General features: G+C 43.8%; 1 protein-coding gene across 2 annotated transcripts in view; it reads right to left on the reverse strand.

The window, feature by feature from the left end:
* Positions 1-22232, reverse strand: part of WWP1 (WW domain containing E3 ubiquitin protein ligase 1) — a 1173512-nt gene that overhangs the window by 266918 nt on the left and 884362 nt on the right. The window lies entirely within an intron of this gene.

Raw genomic sequence — 22232 nt, forward strand, 5'->3', positions numbered from 1 at the left:
TGCACGCCGTTTCATGCGGTCAGGCCAAGCTTCAGCCTCCGTGGCCAAATCCGGAAAAAGTGGCACAAAAATATTGTCCTCGCCAGCACTTTCGTAAGCGACTGTCCTCTCCTCCTGCAACATGGGTCTCTTGTAATAAAGCAATCTGCGCGCTCCTCCTTCTGAGGCATTGCTGAACTGCATGCCTCTTTTGTGTGATGTCAAAGCCATGGACTTCCACATGATTATGGCAATTTTGTTCATCCCGCTGTTGTAATACAAGGGTAGGCCCCAAGAGAACCTCAGACCACATGGCTGCAATTGCACAGCCGAATTCAGGAGCTACATTTCATTGACAGAATACGATAGCACACCACATGACACTGCAAACGTTAACAGTAGAACCCACAACTCCCCTCCCAGGGCAAACCTCGAGCATGTGATTGCCCAAAACATTTAAGAAACTCACCCACTGGCGAGGTGTTCCTGAATGTGCACTAGAGTGCACTACTATCACTCAGGAGCTAGGCGGAGGGGCTAGCCAGCTTGTCCTCTCTGTATCTGGACAGTCTACGAGTTGTGCTTATATTCAAGTCTGTTGGGTAGACCCACCGCTTCGCAGCCAGTGCTGTAAATTTCAGGGAGTGCTGCTTTCACGAACAAACCCTCCGTACTGAGCTGTGCCGTTGTCTCTTGGTGCCTATCACAGGATCTCTTACGCGGTTCCTGGTGTCACTTCTGGCAGAACCACAGAGGCCGTCCTGCTGGTGGAGCGGGAGGATTTGATGTCAGACATACCATCTTCCAAAGTGTGGGTAGGTGGAGAACAACGGCCCGCCCATAATGCAAATGTCATCCTTAGGGCCTGGACCTGCTCCTCCATAGCTTGTTTGAGGATAGAAGCCTATTAGATTGCAGCGCCATACACATTGCGAGCCTTTGGTCTCCTGTGGCATGGAGTCTGAGCTGCGCACTGCCGGCATGCTGATGAGGACAGAGGGGAGGACTCATACCGGTTCTGCTCTACACAGTCCCAAGCATCCGCTGGCTCTGTGAAGAAATAACTTGTGTTTCTGGCAATGACTGAGTTTTCCTGAAAAAAGCACCAAATAGTGAAGGCCAACCTGCCTAAGTCTGTATTTCACCCCCATGAATGAAGCCCTCTGATTTTACACTGACATAGTATAGTCCAGGAAGATGAACACCCTTGCATTTTCATAATGAAGTGAGGCGATCGCCCTGGCCGGTTGCAACAGGGCTTCCTTGTCTTTGCAGTTCATTATGAGGGACACTACAGGACTGGGCGGTGCCCCTGCTGGTGGTCGACGCGATGGGAGCGTTCTACTGTAAAGTGCAGGGCAATTGGCCCAGTGCCACCTCGTACGACAGCCAGGTTTCAAAGAACTTTACAATATCAGTGCCTTCTGCACCCTTCAGGATGCCTACTATGTGGAGATTATTTCAGTGTGAACATCCTTCAGTGTCCTCTGCTCTCGCTTCTAGTTCCTGTACCCAAGTGGTGAGGGTGCGAACCTGTACCACCAGATCTTTTAAGATCAAGCAAATCTCCGTCATCTCATGTTCAGCGTGGGTTGACGCGATTAGCCAATTTTCATTGGTCCTCACACAGGAATACCAAGTCTATCGCCACTGCATCGTCTCTGGTACGTAGAGCTTGCCTGGTGTCGGCAAAAACATTTAGTATTTTGTAGAGCTTGAGATCTGTATGTGCCACTGACAAGGACGTATCCTGTGGCAAGTCCTGTTCATGGTGACCCATGATGCCTCAGCTGCTGGGATTGTGCTCCCCCCTCTGTGTCCCTTGATCAACTCCACTTGGGTCCAATAGGGAACCTGCACACAAGTCTGCTGTGCCAGAGACTGCTTTAGATAAAGCGGTCTACTATGCTGGACCCACCGGGCCACAAGTACTCTTGCAATCCAATCGATGGGGCAGCACGAGCAGTCCAGCAAAGAAGAGAGACCTATTTCTAAGAGGGAGTTTTACTATGAGCACTACCCTGTGCCTAGTGCGCTGTCTCTGTATTCCTCCTTGGTCTGGGATAGCCCTCACAACACCGTCCACATCGTGCTTTCCCTCCAGCCACATTTTGATCCCATCAAGTCTCGCTGCAGGACCTGCCTCACCCCTAAGTCCCTGCTGCAGTAAGGGGGCACGAGCAGTCCTGGTGCTGCTAGCTGCTCCAGATGGGTCCTCGTGTGGGGGTACCTTCCTCCTACACCTTCTAACCTCACCAAAGTGCACTAGACTCCGTGACAACTGCAGGGAAAGTTCTGGCCTTCTGGCCACCTCCGTGCTCTTTTCAGTGTCCGCAAGAACACATTAGGCGCCTAGGCGCCAAGAACTCCACGTGCACCAGCTCCCCTTCAACCCATTTATAAGCGGGCGGCAAGCCCTCGCATTCCACCACTTTCAGTGAGGCTCAAGAAATAAGGGGTGGGGGACAGGGGGGCAATGAAGGGGGGTCCTCCACTCGTAATCAAACAGGCCGCAGTTACTCAGTTATATATAGGCCGCAGGCAGCACTCCAGGCAATAAGGTGCATTGTGCAAGCACCTTTTCTGCCTCGGCATCAGCCATTTCCATCCTTAGTCAGGGACCAATATCAGACAAAAGGAGCTAAGCGTCACCATAAAAAGAAAAACATCAGGGGGGTGGGACAAATCTCCAGTGGCCACGAAACCCCCTCTCCCGATATTACTCACAGCTAGCAGGTCTCTGTGTGACTCTGCCCAGAGTGTAGGATCCCCAGCCTCACTTCAGCTCAGTGCACCAGACATGGGCTGCAGGCAATCCTCTAGTGCCGCCACGTCAGCCAGGCAGCTCTAGATATCCCCAACAGCAGCCGTGCTTCACACTGCCTACAGAGCGCTGGAGGAATCCCTAATTGTCATGAGGCCGCACGCCAGGCTTCATGTGCCCAGAGAGGATCCGCACGTCAGGCGGCACCCTCGTTCTAAGGTGGTCTGCAAAAAGTGCCTGAATGGTGCCACACTGGTTCCCACACACATTCAGCCTGAACAAGGGCTTCCAGGGTGGGTATGGTGGCGGGCAATTACAGATCTTGACTCTCCTGACAGAGCAATCCTAAAACTCATCTGCTATCTTGCCTCTGGGCTGGCCGCCCCTCATCCCCTTCAGAAGGGTTCTTCAAAAAGTAAAGATCCACCAGTGATTGGCAAATATCCCAAATAGTGTATTCACCAGGAAAAAGAATATCCTCAGGAGGGGACTGAAGGATGGATTGCTTGTTTTCCATTCTCAAAATTGTGGAACATCGTAGATAGTAGTGTCTTAGCTCATACTGGACCACTACAAGACCCATACTCTTGTGACCCGAATTTTCAAGTTGATTAAAACATACCTCAAAAATCAAACACAATAAATGAAACAGAAGCATTATACCTGCCTGGGTGCAGACCTTTACATAAACCATACGGCACAATGAGACAACTGGTGAAAATATGACAACAAGATTGGTGGTCATCTGGAATCCTGAGATTCAACTTATTAAAAGACTCCCTCCACCATTAGGTTGCAAGTGTTCCTGCTCCATTTCCAGAAAGTCAGAGAAAGATGTTTCAGTGTGGACAGAGGCAGTACTGGGTGAAAGGGGAAGACAGAAAAAGGGGGTAGCATTGGAAGCGTTTGGTATTCTTCCTCCTGCAATATTCCCAGAGCTAATACCAACATACTCATTAAAAGAGGTATGCCAGGTGTAAATATGTATCTTGAACATTTAATCATGAAATTAAATTACCTGGTTGAATCAGAGGGACGATGGTATGCAATGCCATCTTCAAAAGCTGGTGATGTATATATTACTATAATGGTTTGCTTTGGAGAAGTATCATACTATACGGACTCTTAGTGCAATCTGTGGGGCTGATGCGTACAACCCTGAACTATTCGTAGCATACATTCTTATGTGGCTAAAGATTCCAAATTATGACAGAAATTAACAAGCTTCAGTAATGTCAAAGTCTTGTTTAGATGACACATGAAAGAGTGAACTTTAAAATATAGGTTAGGTATGAGAAAGATGGAAATGTGGTATGCATATACCCCCTGCAATCCTGCCAACACTAACTGTGCATTAGCTGCTGCTATCCAGAACCTGCACATGTAACTATGCAGATAAAGTAAGAACACTTTCTACGTTTATAGCTGAATGCCTAAGTTGCATGCTAACATATGCATTTTAGGAAAACAGGAGTATTACTTTCTGTATACAGAAGAGATTCTTATTGTTAAATTAAGTAATAGGGCATCTGAAAATTCACATTTTCCAAAAGCTATATGGAAATGCAGATTACAGAGCATTTATAATGAGGTGTACTTAACACTTTTTCAAAATCCAATTATAATAGCCATTGTGCAGTAGAGCTGTGAATACAAAGGAGCTGTGGTCAATTAAAGAACATTGTTGCACATTCTACCATGGTTAAGAGCAAAACATGTAGACATGTGGTTACAGTTTTATAATTAAGTCCACTATTAAAATGAAGTAGAAGAAAATACTGCGCGACAATGAATGCATATTAAATAGTCATTTTTTTCTCTTTAATCAATCAATCTATCTATCAATCGTCATTTGAAGAACGTGCAGCTACCTCAAAAGAGGCGTCACGGCGCTAGAGGCCAACTAACAAAAAGACCTGCAAGGAGACTACACCTGAGAAAACAGGCAGGTTTTTATGGCCTTCATATACTCTTGTTCTGTCTCGAACATGTCGCAGGTAGGCAGGCAGAGCATTCCAGAGTTTGGCTGTCCTTACCAAGAAGGACCTGCTGCCTTTTTGGGTTTTGAACCTTTGAGGTGTTTTTTTCACATGACCGGAACAGTGCCACAACCAACAGCACTCTTTCCATTTATCTGGACATCTTAGTCATAACTATGCTTCTAATTCCTTCTCAGGAGTTCCCCACTTCCTCTTCCCAGGCAATGCATACATTCTTCTTTTGCACCTACCCTATTCAAGGTGTTCTATTTTTAAGAGAATCAGATATTTACATCCACATTTTCATCTATACGGCCAGGTCCTCAGTCACCTAGCCATCTCTTCGAGTTAACTTCATACATCAGTTTGTCTGGCAGAGCTCACACTAATAAATTCTCCTTCCACCTCTCTAACGCAAGGGAACCTGGAGGAACCCAGTGTACAGTGATGCACCTTATCGCAAAAGCTTTTCCCACGTTCCATCCACATGCCAACCAGATTACCTCTTCAGCTTTTTACAAACTGAAGCTTATCAAAAAAATCCTCCCTTTTCTACCTGATAAAGCTGGCAAAACTCTTGTCACCTCTCTTGTGCTGTCCACCTTGGACTATTGCAATGCCCTGTTCCTCAATGCACAGGAAGGAGTCTTGAATACATTGCAAATAATACAAAACTCTGCTGCGAGGCTTTTGGGAAATATCCCTAAACGTCACTCTGCCTCTAAAACCATCAAAGAGCTGCATTGGTTATCCATTAAAAACAGGATAAAGTTCAAGACCCTGTGCATTGTGTACAGGGCGTTGCACAACCAAGGACCAGCACACCTCATCCGCAATCTGACTCCTTATCGTCCGCCCAGAACACTACGTTCATCTTGTTCAGGAGATCTTGTTATACCCCGCACAAAAACGGTCTCATGGGGCGATAGAAGATTCCTGGTATCAGCCCCTAAGTTGTGGAACACTCTGCCACCAATGATTAAAGCCAGTCCATCGTTATGGTCTTTTCGTAAACAACTCAAGACCTGGCTTTTTAATCAATAAATCATCTATAGTTTCCTCAGGGTAAATATTCAGATACTTAGCGCCGAGACGCCCACGGGCCATTGCATGCGCTCTACAAATATCAAAAATAAATAAATAAATAATGCCCAAATTCGCAGCCTCATTTTAAAATGTTTTAGTTTCAGACATATGCTTAGCAAACAAGTTCTTAACCATAAGCAAACCAGTCACTGAGTTCATAGTCATTACCATATCACTACAGAAGCACTCCACTCTTAGGCACACCCATGTCATATGCAATCAGTCAGCCTGTGGAGCATCACACTTGCCAACAGGAACGGTCTCCCTGGATAAAAAAAGGCCGCATACCAGAACACACAGACCAGTATCTAGGCATCAGGATGTGTCCATTAGCATAGGGCGCATTGTGTTTTGCGTAACATATACACATCTTGGCACAACACCATTTTTGCTACAGACATCCGGTCTGGTATCGAATGGGACAGTATTTTACAAAATTCTACGGAAAACTTTAAACCATCATGCCACATTATATTAGGCTCGCTGAAATCATGTCAATATTTCTAAAACAAAAAGTATGCTGCAGTTAAAATAGCCCCATTTTAGCTAGTGATAAAGAATGTGTGTTAGAACCTGGGGTAGCCTGGCCTAGGGCAAGACATACATTTCAGAGGCACAGTGTTAAGGTTGCAGACCACCCAAAAGTAAATCCACGCAATATCACACAAAAATAACGCTACACCAATAATGTGGAAAAATAAGTACTGCTTTATAAAAATAATATACTCTTTGTTTTCAAAATATACCACTTCTTACATTTCAGGTTGTCTCAGTAATAGCAAACACTTTTAACCGGCTAAGCAATTTACCAAGTAGTTTTAACAAAACAGTACATTTGTCATTAAATCAATTTTGACACTCTCAGACCTGTTAATGTAACTTAAACTTCAACAGTGCATTTGGTAAATAACTCTTACTCTCTTATAATTCAGTTAAGCATTCACTATACTCAGCTTACTTTGTATAATTTCTCCTTACAATATTACTCTCCAGTTTGATAAGATCAGCTCCTTTAAATAGAACCGGATAATACTTCTCTTTACATAAATTGCATTTCAGGTCACTGTGTTATCTGGCAAAAGAAAAATGGGTTAAGACCCATGTATGTCAGCTTTCAACAGAACCAGTCAGGGATTTCCCATAGACGCTGAACTCCCAGAGTCAGAGTCTCAAGTTATTCAGTTACTTCTGTGCAGAACTCCCCCAGATAACCACCTCCTTACTTGTGTCTCGCGTTGTTGGGGTCAACCAGCATCAGGGGAGGGCTTTACCAGCGCGAGGGGCTGAGGGAAGGAAGGCTGACGAGGCTCCCTCGCCTCACAGGACTTCTCAGAGCCAGCCGGCTCCTCCGCGCTGCCCCCGCTCAAGAAACCACGGGGGGAGAAGCCTCAATGCCCCCAGACCTCTTTCTGACTCTCCCTCCCTGCCCGGGCCGGCTCCCCAGCTCGGTGCTCGAACAGGAAGGACCAAGCCGATCACTCGGCCAGCTGACAAACCCTCCGGCGCCTCTCCTCACACTGTTCTCCGCTCACACTTCTCCCGCGGGCATGCGCAGAAGCGTTCTTGCCGAAGTCGCGTCTCACAGATCCCGCTCCAGGGAGAGACGCTACACACGCGGGCCTGCTCACTTCCTTTGCCCCTCCTTCCGGGGATAACCACCTCAGGGGGGCATGCGCGATGGCGCTCTTATCTCCTTCAAGTATGAGACACTTCCAGAAACGCGACTCTAGCGCGATTGGTGCCCCCGGGGTCCCGCTCACGAAGGGAAGCCTTGACAGGCTTTTCAGGCTCAGTGGATCCCGGGGAGGTGATGACACAAAGCGAAATGGGTGTTTCCAAGCTCCTGCTCCCAGTTCACCTCACACCTTTCACCCTCCAGGCAGAAGGATTTGCCCCACAGGACCAGTCCAGGGTAAGGAAATATCACAGTCATTCAATGATGTACCTTCCTTTCTTCACTAAAACGCAGCGGAGGGGGGAAGCTTCTTCAGGATAAGCCAATATGTACTTCCTTAACACTAATCCCCCTATTCCTCCTTACTGGACAGACTAGGGCTCAAGGGAACTCTTAATTCAGCTCCCAGGGCAGGGCTCTTCTTAGCTTCCAAAACTTCCAGAATTAACCCCTTCACCTATCTGCCCAGGATCAGCAGGATGGGCTAACTTGGCTAGGACAACAGGACCTAGGAGGTGGGAAAGTCTTGATAGGGGGCTACTCTTGTAGAGGGAACCACCCTTCAGAATCCTACCCCTAATGGACCTCAACCTTCACTCTAGCTGCTCCTCACTGACAGACAAAATGGCTGTCCAGCATTCCGCCTTTTATAGGCTGCCCTTCAATGGTCCAGCATGGACCAGAAGGTTCTGGAATGCCCTATGTTAAGCTATGGCCAAGTTCTGGGTGCGACAGTTGGGGCAGTTGGAAGCCACCATTTTGTGTGGTTCCAACTTTCCTGTCAGACCAGGCCTCTGGGCCTGAGGTAAAAGATTATGGGGGGGGAAAAGAACACCTATCCCCTTGACCAACACCTATAAAAAGTAGTAGACACAAAAATAGTAAGGATATGAGGGGCAAAAAGGGGACAAAATAAATAATAATGAGGAGGGACTGCGAAAAAAAATCCAGACAGGTCTAACAATGTGCATCTGCGATAAAATAAAGAAAGAAGGCTTTGAAACCCGGCCTTGCTGGGAATGAGAACAAAATTCGAATAGAGGCAATTTCCTCATTTCTCCAAATATGAAACTTACTACATAAGAATCCAATGTGTATTTAAGAAATTACAAAACAATATTATTAAATGTAAATACAGGCAAATGTTTTTAATGTGGCATTCTGCCGGTTAAAAAAAAAAAAAGTGCTGATGAAAACATGAAATGGAAGCGCATATTTCAGTGCGGAGGATCAGAGATTCTGTTTTTGCCAAGCACAAAGCACCAGTAGAATGCAGAATATCTTCCTGTGGATTAGATATCTAGCATGTGCATTGCCATGGTGTAGTCTTGAATTATATTGTAATTGTATTTAGATAGTGCTTACTAGTCTCCTTTAAGAGGCATTAAAACGCATAATGGAGGGTAACATGCTATTCTACCTAGAGTCAGTTATTAATCCAGTGGCTATTAATTACTATTGCAGGGGGCGTGGCTTGCGCCCACGGAAGATGGCGATGCCCTAATGACTCTACTCTGGATGGCATGGGTGCGGTGTCTCTCTTTTCAGCCGACCAGCAGAACCTGTGACATAAACCCCAGAGATGTTGGAGATAACATCATATTGAGTTATCCTCTCTCCTCTGTTACCAGAAGTCGGCTTTTTCTGCAGCACACAGCTCTTCACATAATGCGGCCCGCTATTTTGGGAAGTCTGCACTGACTCTGGCCATAAGTTTATAAATAAATCTTTTTCCTCATGACTTGCAACATTGGAGGATTCAGTAGTCTCTTTATACAGAGGAACTTCTTCATCCGGTCAGAATGGGATATCTGCTTCAATTGCAACTGAGAAAGCGTCTACCAAATACGTCTACTGAAAAAAATCCACAATCTACCTCCCAAATCACATCCAGTCGGCTTAATGGATCTTCTCTTGGAAGAAATACGTGCTTTAAGCCCTTTCAATTTAGAGACTAACGCTAATTTACAACACCTTACAGATAGATGGTCACAGATGGAAGAAACACTTAAAACTGACAAGCAAAACATTGCGTCACTTGGATGAACAACTCTTAAAATGGATACCCTTCAATCTCAGGTTTTGTCTCTTCAGAAGCAGATAGATGATCTTGAAAACAGAAACAGAAGAAACAACCTTCGCATATATGGCTTACCAGAGGGTTTGGAAGGCGCCAACGCAATTGTGTTCTTTAAAAATGTTTCTCCCACAGATCTTAAGCGTAACTATTGGTACTCCTCTTAGTATACAGCGTGCTCTTAGATTGGGTCATCAGCCTAAAATTGTTTTTCCTTTGTAAGGACCAAGAGGAATTATTTTATACTTTTTGGAATACACTGATCTTCTTAAAGTTATGTCTGCGGTTATATCCATGAAATATATTTCAAGGTCAGGCAATCCTCCAACTTTTCTTGGGACTATGCAAAAAGCAGAGCGGACAAGCGCAAAGAATGTCTTGCTATGAGATCGGATCTCACTCTCTTGGAGCCCGCTGCTGCCTTTTCATCACTGTCTGTTTAAAGTCACCTATAACAATAAAACAACTACATACGATAATCCTGTTAAGCTGAAATGTTTTCTTAATGGTTGCAAGATAGATACTATGGATACTTCTACAAAGTCTACTTCTTAATTGAGTAACTTTGTTACTCTATGCAATATTTTAAATGACTTATTCTGATATCTATGTATCATTGACATTTATTAATAGAATTCTGTTGCGTTATTAGAGTTTTTATATATTAACAATTCTTTATTTCCTTACAGGCACTATCCCCTTGTTTTGTGCCCTTCCTCTATTTCATGTCATGAACTGCAGTCTCTCTTGTATTTCCCACAGAGTACGGACGTGTCAGGTGCTCCATGTGGCCTCATCCCTTCCTACCCCTTTTGGAATTTATGTAGGTATGTTCTGCTTTTTTTCTTATTCTTCTCACTATTCTCCTTTTTTCAATCTTACCCATATCTTTTTCTAGGCTATACTTCGGACACATTTTTCTTGTTACTTTTTCGTCATTCTTTTTTTTACTTCTTACCCCCTGTTTACTACATTTTAACCTCATTATGCATACAACAGTTGTCTTTTGTTCTATATTTTACATCTTTTATACTGTGTCTGGGTTATTCTGTTTTATCTCCTACACAATTGATTTATGTCCCTGAAAATGATCTCTTGGAATGTCAGAGGCTTAAACTCCCCTATTAAGAGACAGCGTGTTCTATCATAATTAGCTAAATTAGTTGTTAGCATAGCTTTAATACAAGAATCACATCCTACGGAAACTGAATCATTAAAAATAAGAGATTGGGTGGGTGATGTTTACTTTTCACCGGGAGATGGCAAAAGAAATGTGGTTATAACTTTATGTCATAAATCGCTCCGCACTAAACTAATCTCAAGAATCTGATGATGAAGGTAGATGGTTATTCACTAAACTGTTGACTGGAAAGATTCTGGTTTCTTTGTTTAATGTATACGCCCCTACAATTTTTGGTCCAATTTAACTCAACGCCTTGTAAACTACCCTGAGGATAATTTTATTCTTGCAGGTGGTTGCAATCAGATTATGGACCCCTTTATTGACCGCAACTCAACAGTATCCTTTATTCCCAATAAAGCATACAAGTGTTTTATACAATCTATTAAACAGAGGAACTTAATTGATGCCTGGAGGCTTGGCAATCCTTCCTTGAGAGAATACACATTTTTGCCGGCACATCAAACATTATCTAGAATAGATTATATTTTCATATCCCATACCTCCTAGTCTTTACAGTCTGCTGATATAGGCCTTATTCTTATTTCTGATCATGTCCCCATTTAAATTCAATTGAATATTATCTCTCAACCTAACCTACCTGAACAATGGCAATTTAATAATTCGCCCCTGCTTTTACCTCCTTTTTTCTTTTTTCCATGAATACGCCTCTATTAACCAAACCGATACTCTATCCTTTCATACCATTTGGGATGAATTTAAAGCTGCAGCTCGCGATTTTATTATCAGGTACATCTCCTATAAACTAAAACAATACCATAGGTCCGCTGTAGAACTTCTAACAAAGATAAAACTGGAACACTCCTTCTACACTTCTAAATCGAAAGAATGCCTAGCTGAAGTTACTAAGACTATAATTCTATTTAATGAGGAGTCTACAGATAACGCCTCTTTATACTTATTAAAATCCAGTGCAAAATTATACGGTGGTCAAAATAAATCAGGAAAGCAGCTAGCTAATTACCTTAAAGTTAGACATAAGCTTCACATTGAGTCCATTATTGATATACACCAGATACCAAAACACAAAGATTCTGATATTTTAGAGGAATTTGTGCGATTTTTGAAGTCACTATACATGCCGGAGGACTTACCGCCAGACTCCGACATCTCTAGTTACCTCTCTACTATTCAAAAGTCCTTTGACACTTCAGTTGATTTTTACTTGTTGGAATCGGATAGAACACAAACGGAACTACACAATGCACTGAGTGCTCTTAAAAAAGATGAAGCCCTGGGCCCAGGTGGATTCACAATTGAGTTTTACACACATTTTGCTCAGAAACTCCTCCAACAATTGCATGCTTTCATAACTTCTTTTTCACACTCACGCAGATCTTCTGGCTACTTTTTAGATGCCTTAATTTGTCTTATTACAAAGGAGGGGAATTATCTCCATTATTGCATAAACTACAGACCTATAATGGTAGTCAACATTGATTCTATAAAAAATTCCAAAGCTCTAGCCATGCGACTAGATTCCTGCCTTCTTAAACTACTTGGTAAAGAACGGTTTGGGTAAAGGAAGCTATATTTCTGAAAACACCTGTTTATTTTTTCATATCTTCTCCAAAGCACCAGATTACTCTGATGCTCTTGCAGCACTTGTTTTAGATGCCGAAAAGGCATTTGACCAAGTGTACTGGCCTTTCATTTTTCATAGTCTTAAATGGTTTGGTCCTAATGTCATATCCTTATTTCCCTCCTCTATACTTACCCGAAGGCTGCTATTTTTAAGAATGGCCTTACCTCTCCATATTTTACTTTGCATAGAGATGTTTGCAAGGGCTGTCCTTAATCCCCTTTTCTTTGAAACTTAGAGCTAGAGATCTTTTTATCCAAAATACAACAGAATCAACATATATATATATGTTCGTATTCCAGTCCATATTTTTGCTGTGACTATTTCCCATGAATACATCTAGGCGTCCACAGTGCACTTGCACTTTAGTGTGAATTATATCGCTTACCTGTGGCTTTGCAGTTTTAATATCACTTGTTCGTTTTTTTTTACAGTAGTACTTTAACTACAGCACTTTGGGCAGCGTGCAATATTGGAACATAAGAACTTTTACATCTTTTTAATGTGAGGTCTTTATTTACAAATTCCTGTTTATTAAATGTCTAGGTCTTCTCGGATCCGGCAATTTTAACTTACCACTATGGGTCGATTTTAATACATTTTGTATTTATTATTGCCTATTATCTTATTACATCAGATTCAGAATGTTTTAAAACCTCATTGCATCAAGCTTGGTTTTACAGTAATCATTGTATTTATTGTATCCAGCTAATTGATTCAGCATCATGTAAAGTCTTTTTTCTGTATGCATTGCCACAGGGTATGGGGTTGTTTAACAAATCCAGGGTGTGTTTAGTATCCCTATTCAAACTCAATGATTTCACCAGTGTGTCATGTGATCAAGACACAGGAAACTATCGAAGCACGGCATGCTGGGCACTAGCCATGAACTGACTGGTTTCTATGGAATTTTCTTTTGAAAATAAAGCACTGCAATTTTGGAATACACAAGTTGTGGTCCGTACCTGCTTTCTCCGTTTCGTTGGATGTGGCTGCAGAAATGGTCCTTAATTACACATGAGCAGGTAACCCACTGGAGGGCGCAATTGGTGTTTAATTAAAACTACACTGCCCAGCATGCAACAAAAATGGAAGTAATCAGGCACACCGGAGGCCAACCCAAAACATTTAAATGAGCATGCACGAAAATTCACCTGCTCTCATTTGCCTCTGATGAAGATGGGCGAATCCATTGAAACGCGTTAGGCAAAAGGACATTAATATGGGAGGGGAAGCTGCCTGTTTCAGCAAATAAAGATGATTCTTACCTCTGGTTGGAGTGCGGCCTCAATTGCTGGAGCGATTATTGGAAGACACACACATATATATATATATATATATATATATATATATATATATATATATATATATATATATATGGTTTCACGTTCAATAAAAACCAGATTAATAGGAAGTTGATTCATACATGTTAGTGTCTGGATATAAACTGAATAATGAGAAATGTGAAATACAGCCCTTAAGCAAATTTACTTTCAACGACAATTTTTTTATATCCGATTTTATGTGGTGTCCTAAACAACTTAAATATCTTGGCTTATGGTTCACTCCATCTATTAAAACTTGAATTTTTTAAATTTCGACAAATGTCTTCAAATAAATTAACTGCTCTAGCTATGAAATGTCATCCATTGTATTTGTCATGGTGGTGTCGGCTTGACACCATTAAAATGATGTTCGCTTCTATTATACTCTATATCATAGCTAACATTCCACTACCTATACCCCTTAAAAGATTGACTCTATACTTACCTCATTCATATGCAATAAAAAATTGTCAAAATGATCACGCCAAAAATTGGAAGGTGTACATTTTAAAGATTTTTTTTTTAATATCATAAGGCATTTCTACAACATCAAACATTTCAATGGTTTTCAGACTCCCCACTGGACGCTCCATCATGGGTTGATCTTGAGAAATCTTTTTCCACTTTCCCTTTCCAAGAATACTTATCTTTCACTTGGAACCCACAAACAATAGCTACACCAGTTCTTAAACGTTCCTGTATATTGTTTGACTCGATATTATGTTTTGTTCCTAAAGCCCTTGATACTTCTCTTGCTTCCACTATTTGGCACAAAAAAATTATATTAATGAACAACAAACCTATCAGAAGTCACAGACAAAAGGAGGACTGATTTGGGTACATCAACTCTTTGATTAGGACACCCTTTTCTCGTTCTCACAAGCTTATTCCCTGTTTCACCTTCCCCTCTTCTTCTCAAAACAAATTTCAAGATTTACAAAAAGCATTAGACTATAATTCTACTCTTTGAAACCCCCCCCCCCCCCACCCCCCTTCTCACTCAGATTCCCGATGGTGCAACCTTTTGTACACAAACCCCAAGGCGTCCACTATTTATTCGCCACTCATCTCTTCCTCTACTAACAGAGTTAAAACAAAAGTAGAACTGTCTTGGGAATGTGATTTAGGTGTGGAATGGCCCATCTCTCTCAGGAATAATATATGGACCAAACTTAGGAAATCCTCCAGAGCAGCAACTATCACACAAACTCTCTTCTTTATATATAATAGACTCCTACTATCTCCTATGACCATACATAAAAAGCATCCTGAACTTCCTGATTCTTGTTGGTCGTGTTCTCTCATAAAAGCTGATTTAAAGCATTTACTTTTCACCTGTCCCTTTGTGTTTAAATTTTGGACACAAATTTAAAATCAAATTCATTACATTACAAACCACAACTCTTTCTCTTTTGTTAACATTTGTTTAGGAAGCTTATCTACTTACTGGGGAAAGTGTTCATCCAAGGTGTGAATTCTGGATTTGTTATTAGTAGTTGCATTCCAGCAGATCATAAGAAACTGGACATATGTGTCCAAATTATCTTTCAAACTATGGTGGTATGTCTTTGTATACAGACCAGCCTCTTATAAACGAAGAGCACCTAACAAAACTCCAGGTCCTTCAAAACACAGCGTCCAGATAGGTTCTAAACCTTCCACCCCGTTCCCCTTGGCACCTAGTCTAAAAGCCCTTCATTGGCTCCCAGTCAGGAAACTTATCAATTCCAAGATTGTCTAGTACACAAAACCCTTAGCGGACATGGCCCCCATTATCTGGCTAACAAACTGAAAAGGCATCAGCCCTCAGAACCCTCCGATCTGCCAATAAAAATCTTCTAACTATTCCGAAAATATGCACTGCTAGGAACAGTGGAAGATCCTTCTTCTGTCTTGCTCCCACTTTGTGGAACACATTGCCTCTGCATATTCGCACAGAGATCGACCACTAAAAGTTCTGTAAATCTCTTAAAACATGGCTAATCTGAGACTTATCATTTCAGTTTGTCTCCCCTCTTCTCTTCCTTTCCCGGTTTCTGAGTCCGGCTAGAGCTTTGAGACCTCAGGGTGATATATGTGCTTAACAAGTACCAATACATAACATAATATAACAAAACATAAATCCAGACTATGTATTACTCTCTATTTTATAATGTTGTTTATGTAGTTCTTTAGATTCTATTGCATTATGTACTGACGTTTTAATGTTTCTTCAATAAACATACTTTTAAACTGTATTAATTACTGTTGTAGATTTGTTGGTTATTGAGTTAATCTTATGCTCTAATGAAACTGAAGAATTTTGCCCAATTTCAAGCGATGTTATAGTAAGTTAATAGGAGTTGGTGTAATTATTATAGTGAGTTAATGCAAGTGGAAAAACGATAGGCAAGTAAATATGGTGGAGGAGGTTAGGTATTGTGGATACAAGGGGTGATGAAAGAGAATGAGAAATTGTGATTCATGGCAATGAAATGAGAGATAGGTTAGAAAGGTTTTGGTATTGCAGGAAGATTACTCAGAAGGAGTGTTTATGATTTGTAAGGAGGGGTATTGTAGGAAGCTGGCTCTCTATATACTATCAAAAAATCAAAGGGGGGGGAGTGAAGAGGAAAAAGGGAGAATCGTCCTCCTCTTAATATTGATATTAAACACAGGGATTCTACCATTTACTACATGGATCTATACATGCATATGTGTGTGCTATTATTATTTAAGGTGTTAATCATCTTTCAAAAATTGTAAAATACCCCTCACACACTGTGGAGGGGTATTTTATATTTTTTTTAAAGATTGCCCTTCCTGAAATTAAGAGAAGGTGCTTAGATCTTTTTAATGACACCATCATTTACGTATGGTTAACACCTTAAATAAGAATAGCACACACATATGCACGTATAGATCCATGTAGTAAATGGTAGAATCTCTCTATATACTATACCAAAGTAAGGTATAGTGTGCACAGAGTCCAGGGAGACCCCAGAGGTATAGCGGAGGCTAAATTAGTTAAGTACTAACAGCTCTTTGTGGTAGTGTGGGCGAACAGTTAGGCTTTTCCAGGGGGTGTGTTAAGCATTTATTGTATTCACTCAATCAAGGTCTGATTCACACACTCAGAGACAGAATCCAGACCAATGAGGTAAGTATAAAAAATATATACTTATGTTTTGTTTTAGAACCTTTGCAAAAAGAACAATTGATGGACAGAATGCAGAACAATGTCATACATTCACCCCAGTACAGAGATAAATGCCTAAATGCATTGTTATTTTGCTCTCCATGCCATTCCAGTTTGAACCCAGCCATAAGCAAATCAGTCTTGACCTTGAGCCAATGGGAACAGTCCAGCCCGGACTGCCGGGCCAGGTTCTTCCTGGACTGGAAACAAGCATCCTAGGACCGGTTTGGGGTTCACCCCTCATCAGCCAGGATAGCTTGACTCAAGTGGCATGAAGAGCACAGAACTCACGTCAGGACATACCTGTCCCACTCGGGGTGTCAAATGCAAAAAGAACAATTGATGGACAGAATGCAGAAGAATGTTATACATTCACCCCAGTACAGAGATCTGGGCCTAAATCCATCATTTTTTTGCTCCCCATGCTATTCTAGTTTGAACCCAGCCATATGAAAATCCAGTCTTGTGTTTGCTTTGTTCACCCTAAGTTGGCAGGGTATGCCAAAACGTGGGTCCCTTGCTCACTTTGCCACTGGATTCAAGCTAGCATGACTGATCAGGGGTGCTACCCCGAAAACGGTCCCAGGATGCTTGTTTCCGGTCCAGGGAGGACCTGGCCTAGCAGTTGGGGTTGGACTGTTCCTTTGAGGCACAGGGTCAAGACTGTTTTGCATATGGCTGGGTCCAAACTGGGGTGGCGAAGTGAGCTACAGAATGATGATGGATTCAACCCAGATCTGTGACTGGGGTGAGTGTAAAAAGTTTCAGCTCTCCGTCCACAATCTCCTTGTGTTTGCTTTGTTTGCCCTAAGTTGGAAGGGTATGCCCAGACGTGGGTCCCTTGCTCACTTTGCCACTGGATTCAAGCTAGCCTGTTTGATGAGGGGTGTTACCCCGAAACTGGTCCCCAGATGCTTGTTTCAGGTCCAGGGAGGACCTGGCCTGGCAGTTGGGGTTGGACTGTTCCCACGAGGCACAGGGTCAAGACTGATTTGCATACGGTTGGGTCCAAACTGAGGTGGCGAAGTGAGCTAAAGAATGATGATGTATTCAACCTAGATCTGTGACAGGGGGTGACTATCTGAAAAGTTTCAGCACTCTGTCCATCATATCCTTGTGTTCGCTTTATTTTGGACTGGCACTGAAGCAGGATCATGTTTTACCATGTAAATTCCCAACATAGCATTCTGCTCTACCCATGCAGCATGCAACTCCCTATATAGGCCGCACAGTTAGGGAGGCGTGATCTTGACCATATTTACCTTACACAGTTATTAAGTGCCATAATAGCTCACACCTCCCTTGGTACATCTGCATATAGGCCCAAGGCCACTGCCTTATTGAATCCTATTCAATAATAAAATCTACTAGGCCCCAATAATCTCAAACATGAATTTCTCTTGTACCCAGCACTGCGAGGCAGCCTGGCCAACCACAGAAACTTTCCACAGATACAAGAATAGCCTATCTCACCCACACACAGGACCAGCTGGTACATTCTTGTTATTTCTTAAGTATAGTTTGCTTTATTTTTATATTATGAAACTTCCCAAGCTTGCTCAAACGAAACCAAGACAGCACCTTGCCATGATAACACCTGTTTCAAGTTCCACCTGTTTCAAGTTCCACTTTCCTATATATTTTCAGAGAAACTCACGTTAAAAATATTCTTTGTTTATAATCTGTGGTCAAGGATTGCTGACCACCCGATCAAACACCTGGTCCACTGTGATACCACGTCTGTGTTCTCAGAGTTTTAGCAACACAACTGTAGGCTTGCGGTCTAGCACCTACGTCAATGGGGTGCAAGCACCTACGTCAAAGTGGTTTAACAGTTCTGCATTAAAAAGGTATAAAATACCTGCAGCATGCACAGCCTGGGTTTCTGCAGGCCATATATCTGCATTGGGCCCATTAAGCCTACTCTCAGGTAATGGAACCCAATCTAGATCAACATTGTCCCTTTTTTTGTCTCATCATTTAATATTAGTTTCTCATCTTCACCCAATTCATTGCATTTAAATGTACTTTGAAATTGTAATTCTTAAATGGTTAGTTTTTTCATTTAAGGTTTGCCTTCTAGGCACTTGCACTTTATGAATATGTATTTTGTGTTACTATTTCTGGCTTATTGCAATTGTGGTTTTAAATATTCTTTCTAAACTAATGAATTGATGAATATATATTTTCTGTTATGTTAATGACTTGATAAATAAAAGTGCCAATTCAACGTAAGGCCTTTGTTTCACACCAGTGTTCATTATTTTTAGACAAGCAGTATTTAAGCGACTTTAGACCACAACAGAACGGTCACATTATCATCAGCTGGCGACTACTAATCCTCGTGTGGACTGTTCTTGCCTGCAGAGCGTACCTGGGACGCTCCGGCAGACTACCCCGAACACACCCGCCTCTCCCCACCACTGTCTGCTTGGTAAGTGAGGGACATTTTTATTTTGTCCCTTGAATTTACCCCGGTCTCTGGTGTGTGGTTGAGAGAGGTGCGCCCTCTGGGGTATCTCTGCCTGTTCCTCAGTCCCCTATAGCATTCTGTCCTGCCACGATTATCACCCTCTAAGTCTGTGTGTGGTCACAGTTCTCGCCTCTTGCTTCAGATGTTACAGTGTCGCTTTTGGTTGACTGCGTCTTGTGGTTACATTTTTTGTGGGTTTCCGGGTTTGAGTCCGGAGATGATGTTCACAATTTGAGTCGGAGAACCAGGTTCAAGTCCTGGCTGCGGTTGCTTTGGTTTTTTTTGTGCCTCCAGGTTCGAGTCCTGATTGTGGTTGTAGTACGAGTTACTTACCTTCGGTAACAATGTATCTGGTAGAGAAGATTCTAGCCGCAGATTCCTTCACGTAGAATTATCCCCACGTGTGAGACTGGATCCGGAAACTTTTTGTCACAGCATCCATGCGCGCCGGGGGCGAGCGATATCACCCGACTCCGCCCAGGCGTCGTCCGCGTACGTGATGTCAGCGAGGTCACACAAGCACCACCCCGGCGGGCCTACGTCAGTTTTCTTCTGAGAACTTTTCCGCACCATAACTTGGAGCAAACAAACAAAAAACTGTGGGAGCATGGGAACAGTGTGCGAAAGAGTATACAAAAAGGCAAGAGACCCCATAGGAAACAGTGCAACACCGCAGTGTCCAAGGGCAGGGAGAGAAAGAAGAACAGAGCAGTGACCTGAGCAGCCACCCTGCCAATACATAGCACCCCCCCTCTCCCACGGAGACAGGGAACCTGTGTTAAAGCCAAGACACAAGTAGCAGACCTACAACTCACACCCCGAAACAAGGAAAGGGAGACAGTCCCAACCACCAACCTCCAAACCCCTCAGCAGAGAGGATAACCACCCCCCAAGAACAGGGGTAAGGATGACCAAGGGACCCCAACTCAGTGGAGGCAGAGGGGACAGGACCCTTAGCAGTAAGAGGGAGGAAGGGTAGAGAATGGAGGCAAACCCCCTCAACCTGGAGCAGCTAGCGCAGCGGGGCATAGGAGCACCTGAACCCCAACTTCCCAGAATCAAAGAGGAGGGAAGAACAGCAACCAGACGGAGCCCACTGGCAAGATCAAAGGAAGCTACTCGCAGAGGACATAGCCCCCCCACCAGGAGTCGAGTACCGAAGTCCAGCCCTGGGCTCCTCGCAGAACGAGGGGGAAGAGCGGCCGTGAAGGAATCTGCGGCTAGAATCGTCTCTACCAGATACATCGTTACCGAAGGTACGTGAGTTAAGAAGTACATCCGAACCCAATGGCGGAAAAAAACAATCTGAGCATGGAGGGGATGCCCATGCGCACTGTAGTCCAGGGAGGAGCCACCTATCTCGTGATACTTTGAAGACTCTTCCAGGACAACAATGTGCAATCATCCGGACCCAACACTAGGCGGCGATCTATGCATAGATATAAATTCAGCAGCCCACATGCCTCGAACACATCGTTACCGAAGGTAAGTAACTCCTACATCTGATAGAGACTACTAGCCGCAGATTCCTTCACGTAGAATAAAAACCCTAGCAATACCCACCGGGAAGGAGGGTCTGCAAAAGGACCCAACCAGTCTGGACAGGACATGGGGCCCACAGGGGATCAGCCCTGTAGACCAGGGAGTAACCTCGTCCCTACCAGGCAAGAGGACCCCACAAGTCAAACACCAGCAACCCCTAGAGGGATGCAGGAGGAAGAAGGAAGAGTGAAGGGGCCCGCACACTCCCTACAGAGGGACCAAAGGCAAGGCCGGAGAGGCTGAAGCACCCCACTCCACCCCTAAGGCAACAGAACTTCTACCCAACGCCAGGACAGACAGAAAACCAGAAGAGGCATAGAGGGCCCAAGGAAACCAAAGAAGGGGACAAGCCCACCCAGCGGGAATGCAACAGGCCAGCCAGAACGGCAGCTAAAGCAGAAGCCGCCAGAAGCAAGAAAGACACAGCAGCATCCCAGCCCGCAGCATAAGCACAGGAAGGAGAGGAAATGCCCGGATCCACTACTTCAAGGGTCGCGCACAAAACCTCAAGAAGCAATAGCAACTTACAGAAACGCCATGGAGAACAGGCACCGAAGGCAACTAGCACTCCCCAGCCGAACATAGTTTTATAACAGCTACCCATACCCCACATAAGGTAGGTAAGTCCCGAACACGGGAATCCTCTTTGGAAGAACTTCCGCAGCAGAGGAGAAATGCAAAAGCCTCAAGGGGAAAAACAGCCCGCGGAAGGCTTGACATCAGCCCAAAGAAAAACAGAAGGCCTAATCTCAGGGCCAAGTCTGTGTAACAATCCCAGCAAAAACAAACACACACAGGCAACAAGGGCCATCCAGCAGTCATCAGCGCCAAAGTCCCAGCAAGGAGGACTCAATGGCCAGCAACACCACCTACAGCAAGGGCATCCAAAAGGCCCAAACCCAGCTCAACTCAGCAGTCACTGAGGAGGAGGAGGAGGAGGAGGAGGATGAGGATGAGGAAGAGGAGGAGGAGGAGGAGGAGGAGGAGAATAAGGAGGAGGTGGAGGCGGATGGAGCCTGCCAGGATCCTCTGGATGGCGGTGTCAGCCGGGGCATGGACCAACAGGCTGCCATCAAACAGAAGATCAATGAGCCGCTCCTGAATGTTTTCTGAGAACACTCCGTCCCGAAGCCAAGCATGGCGACAGAGGGCGACTGAGGAAGCCATTGCACGGCCCAGCACCTCCGAGATGTCAGGAGCGGAGAATGAACGCCGCCAGCTCCCGGCCATCCCAAGCATGACGCCGTAAGTCCACCTGAACAGTCTCCTGGGAAGCCGCGGATCCAAGAGACTCAGCCGAGTTCAACAAACAACAAGAGGCCCTCGCCAATACACAGAAGGTATTAAAGGTCCAACAGGGCAGAGCAGGGC

Source organism: Lissotriton helveticus, chromosome 4_1, assembly GCF_964261635.1.
Source record: "Lissotriton helveticus chromosome 4_1, aLisHel1.1, whole genome shotgun sequence".
Lineage (NCBI taxonomy): Eukaryota > Metazoa > Chordata > Amphibia > Caudata > Salamandridae > Lissotriton > Lissotriton helveticus.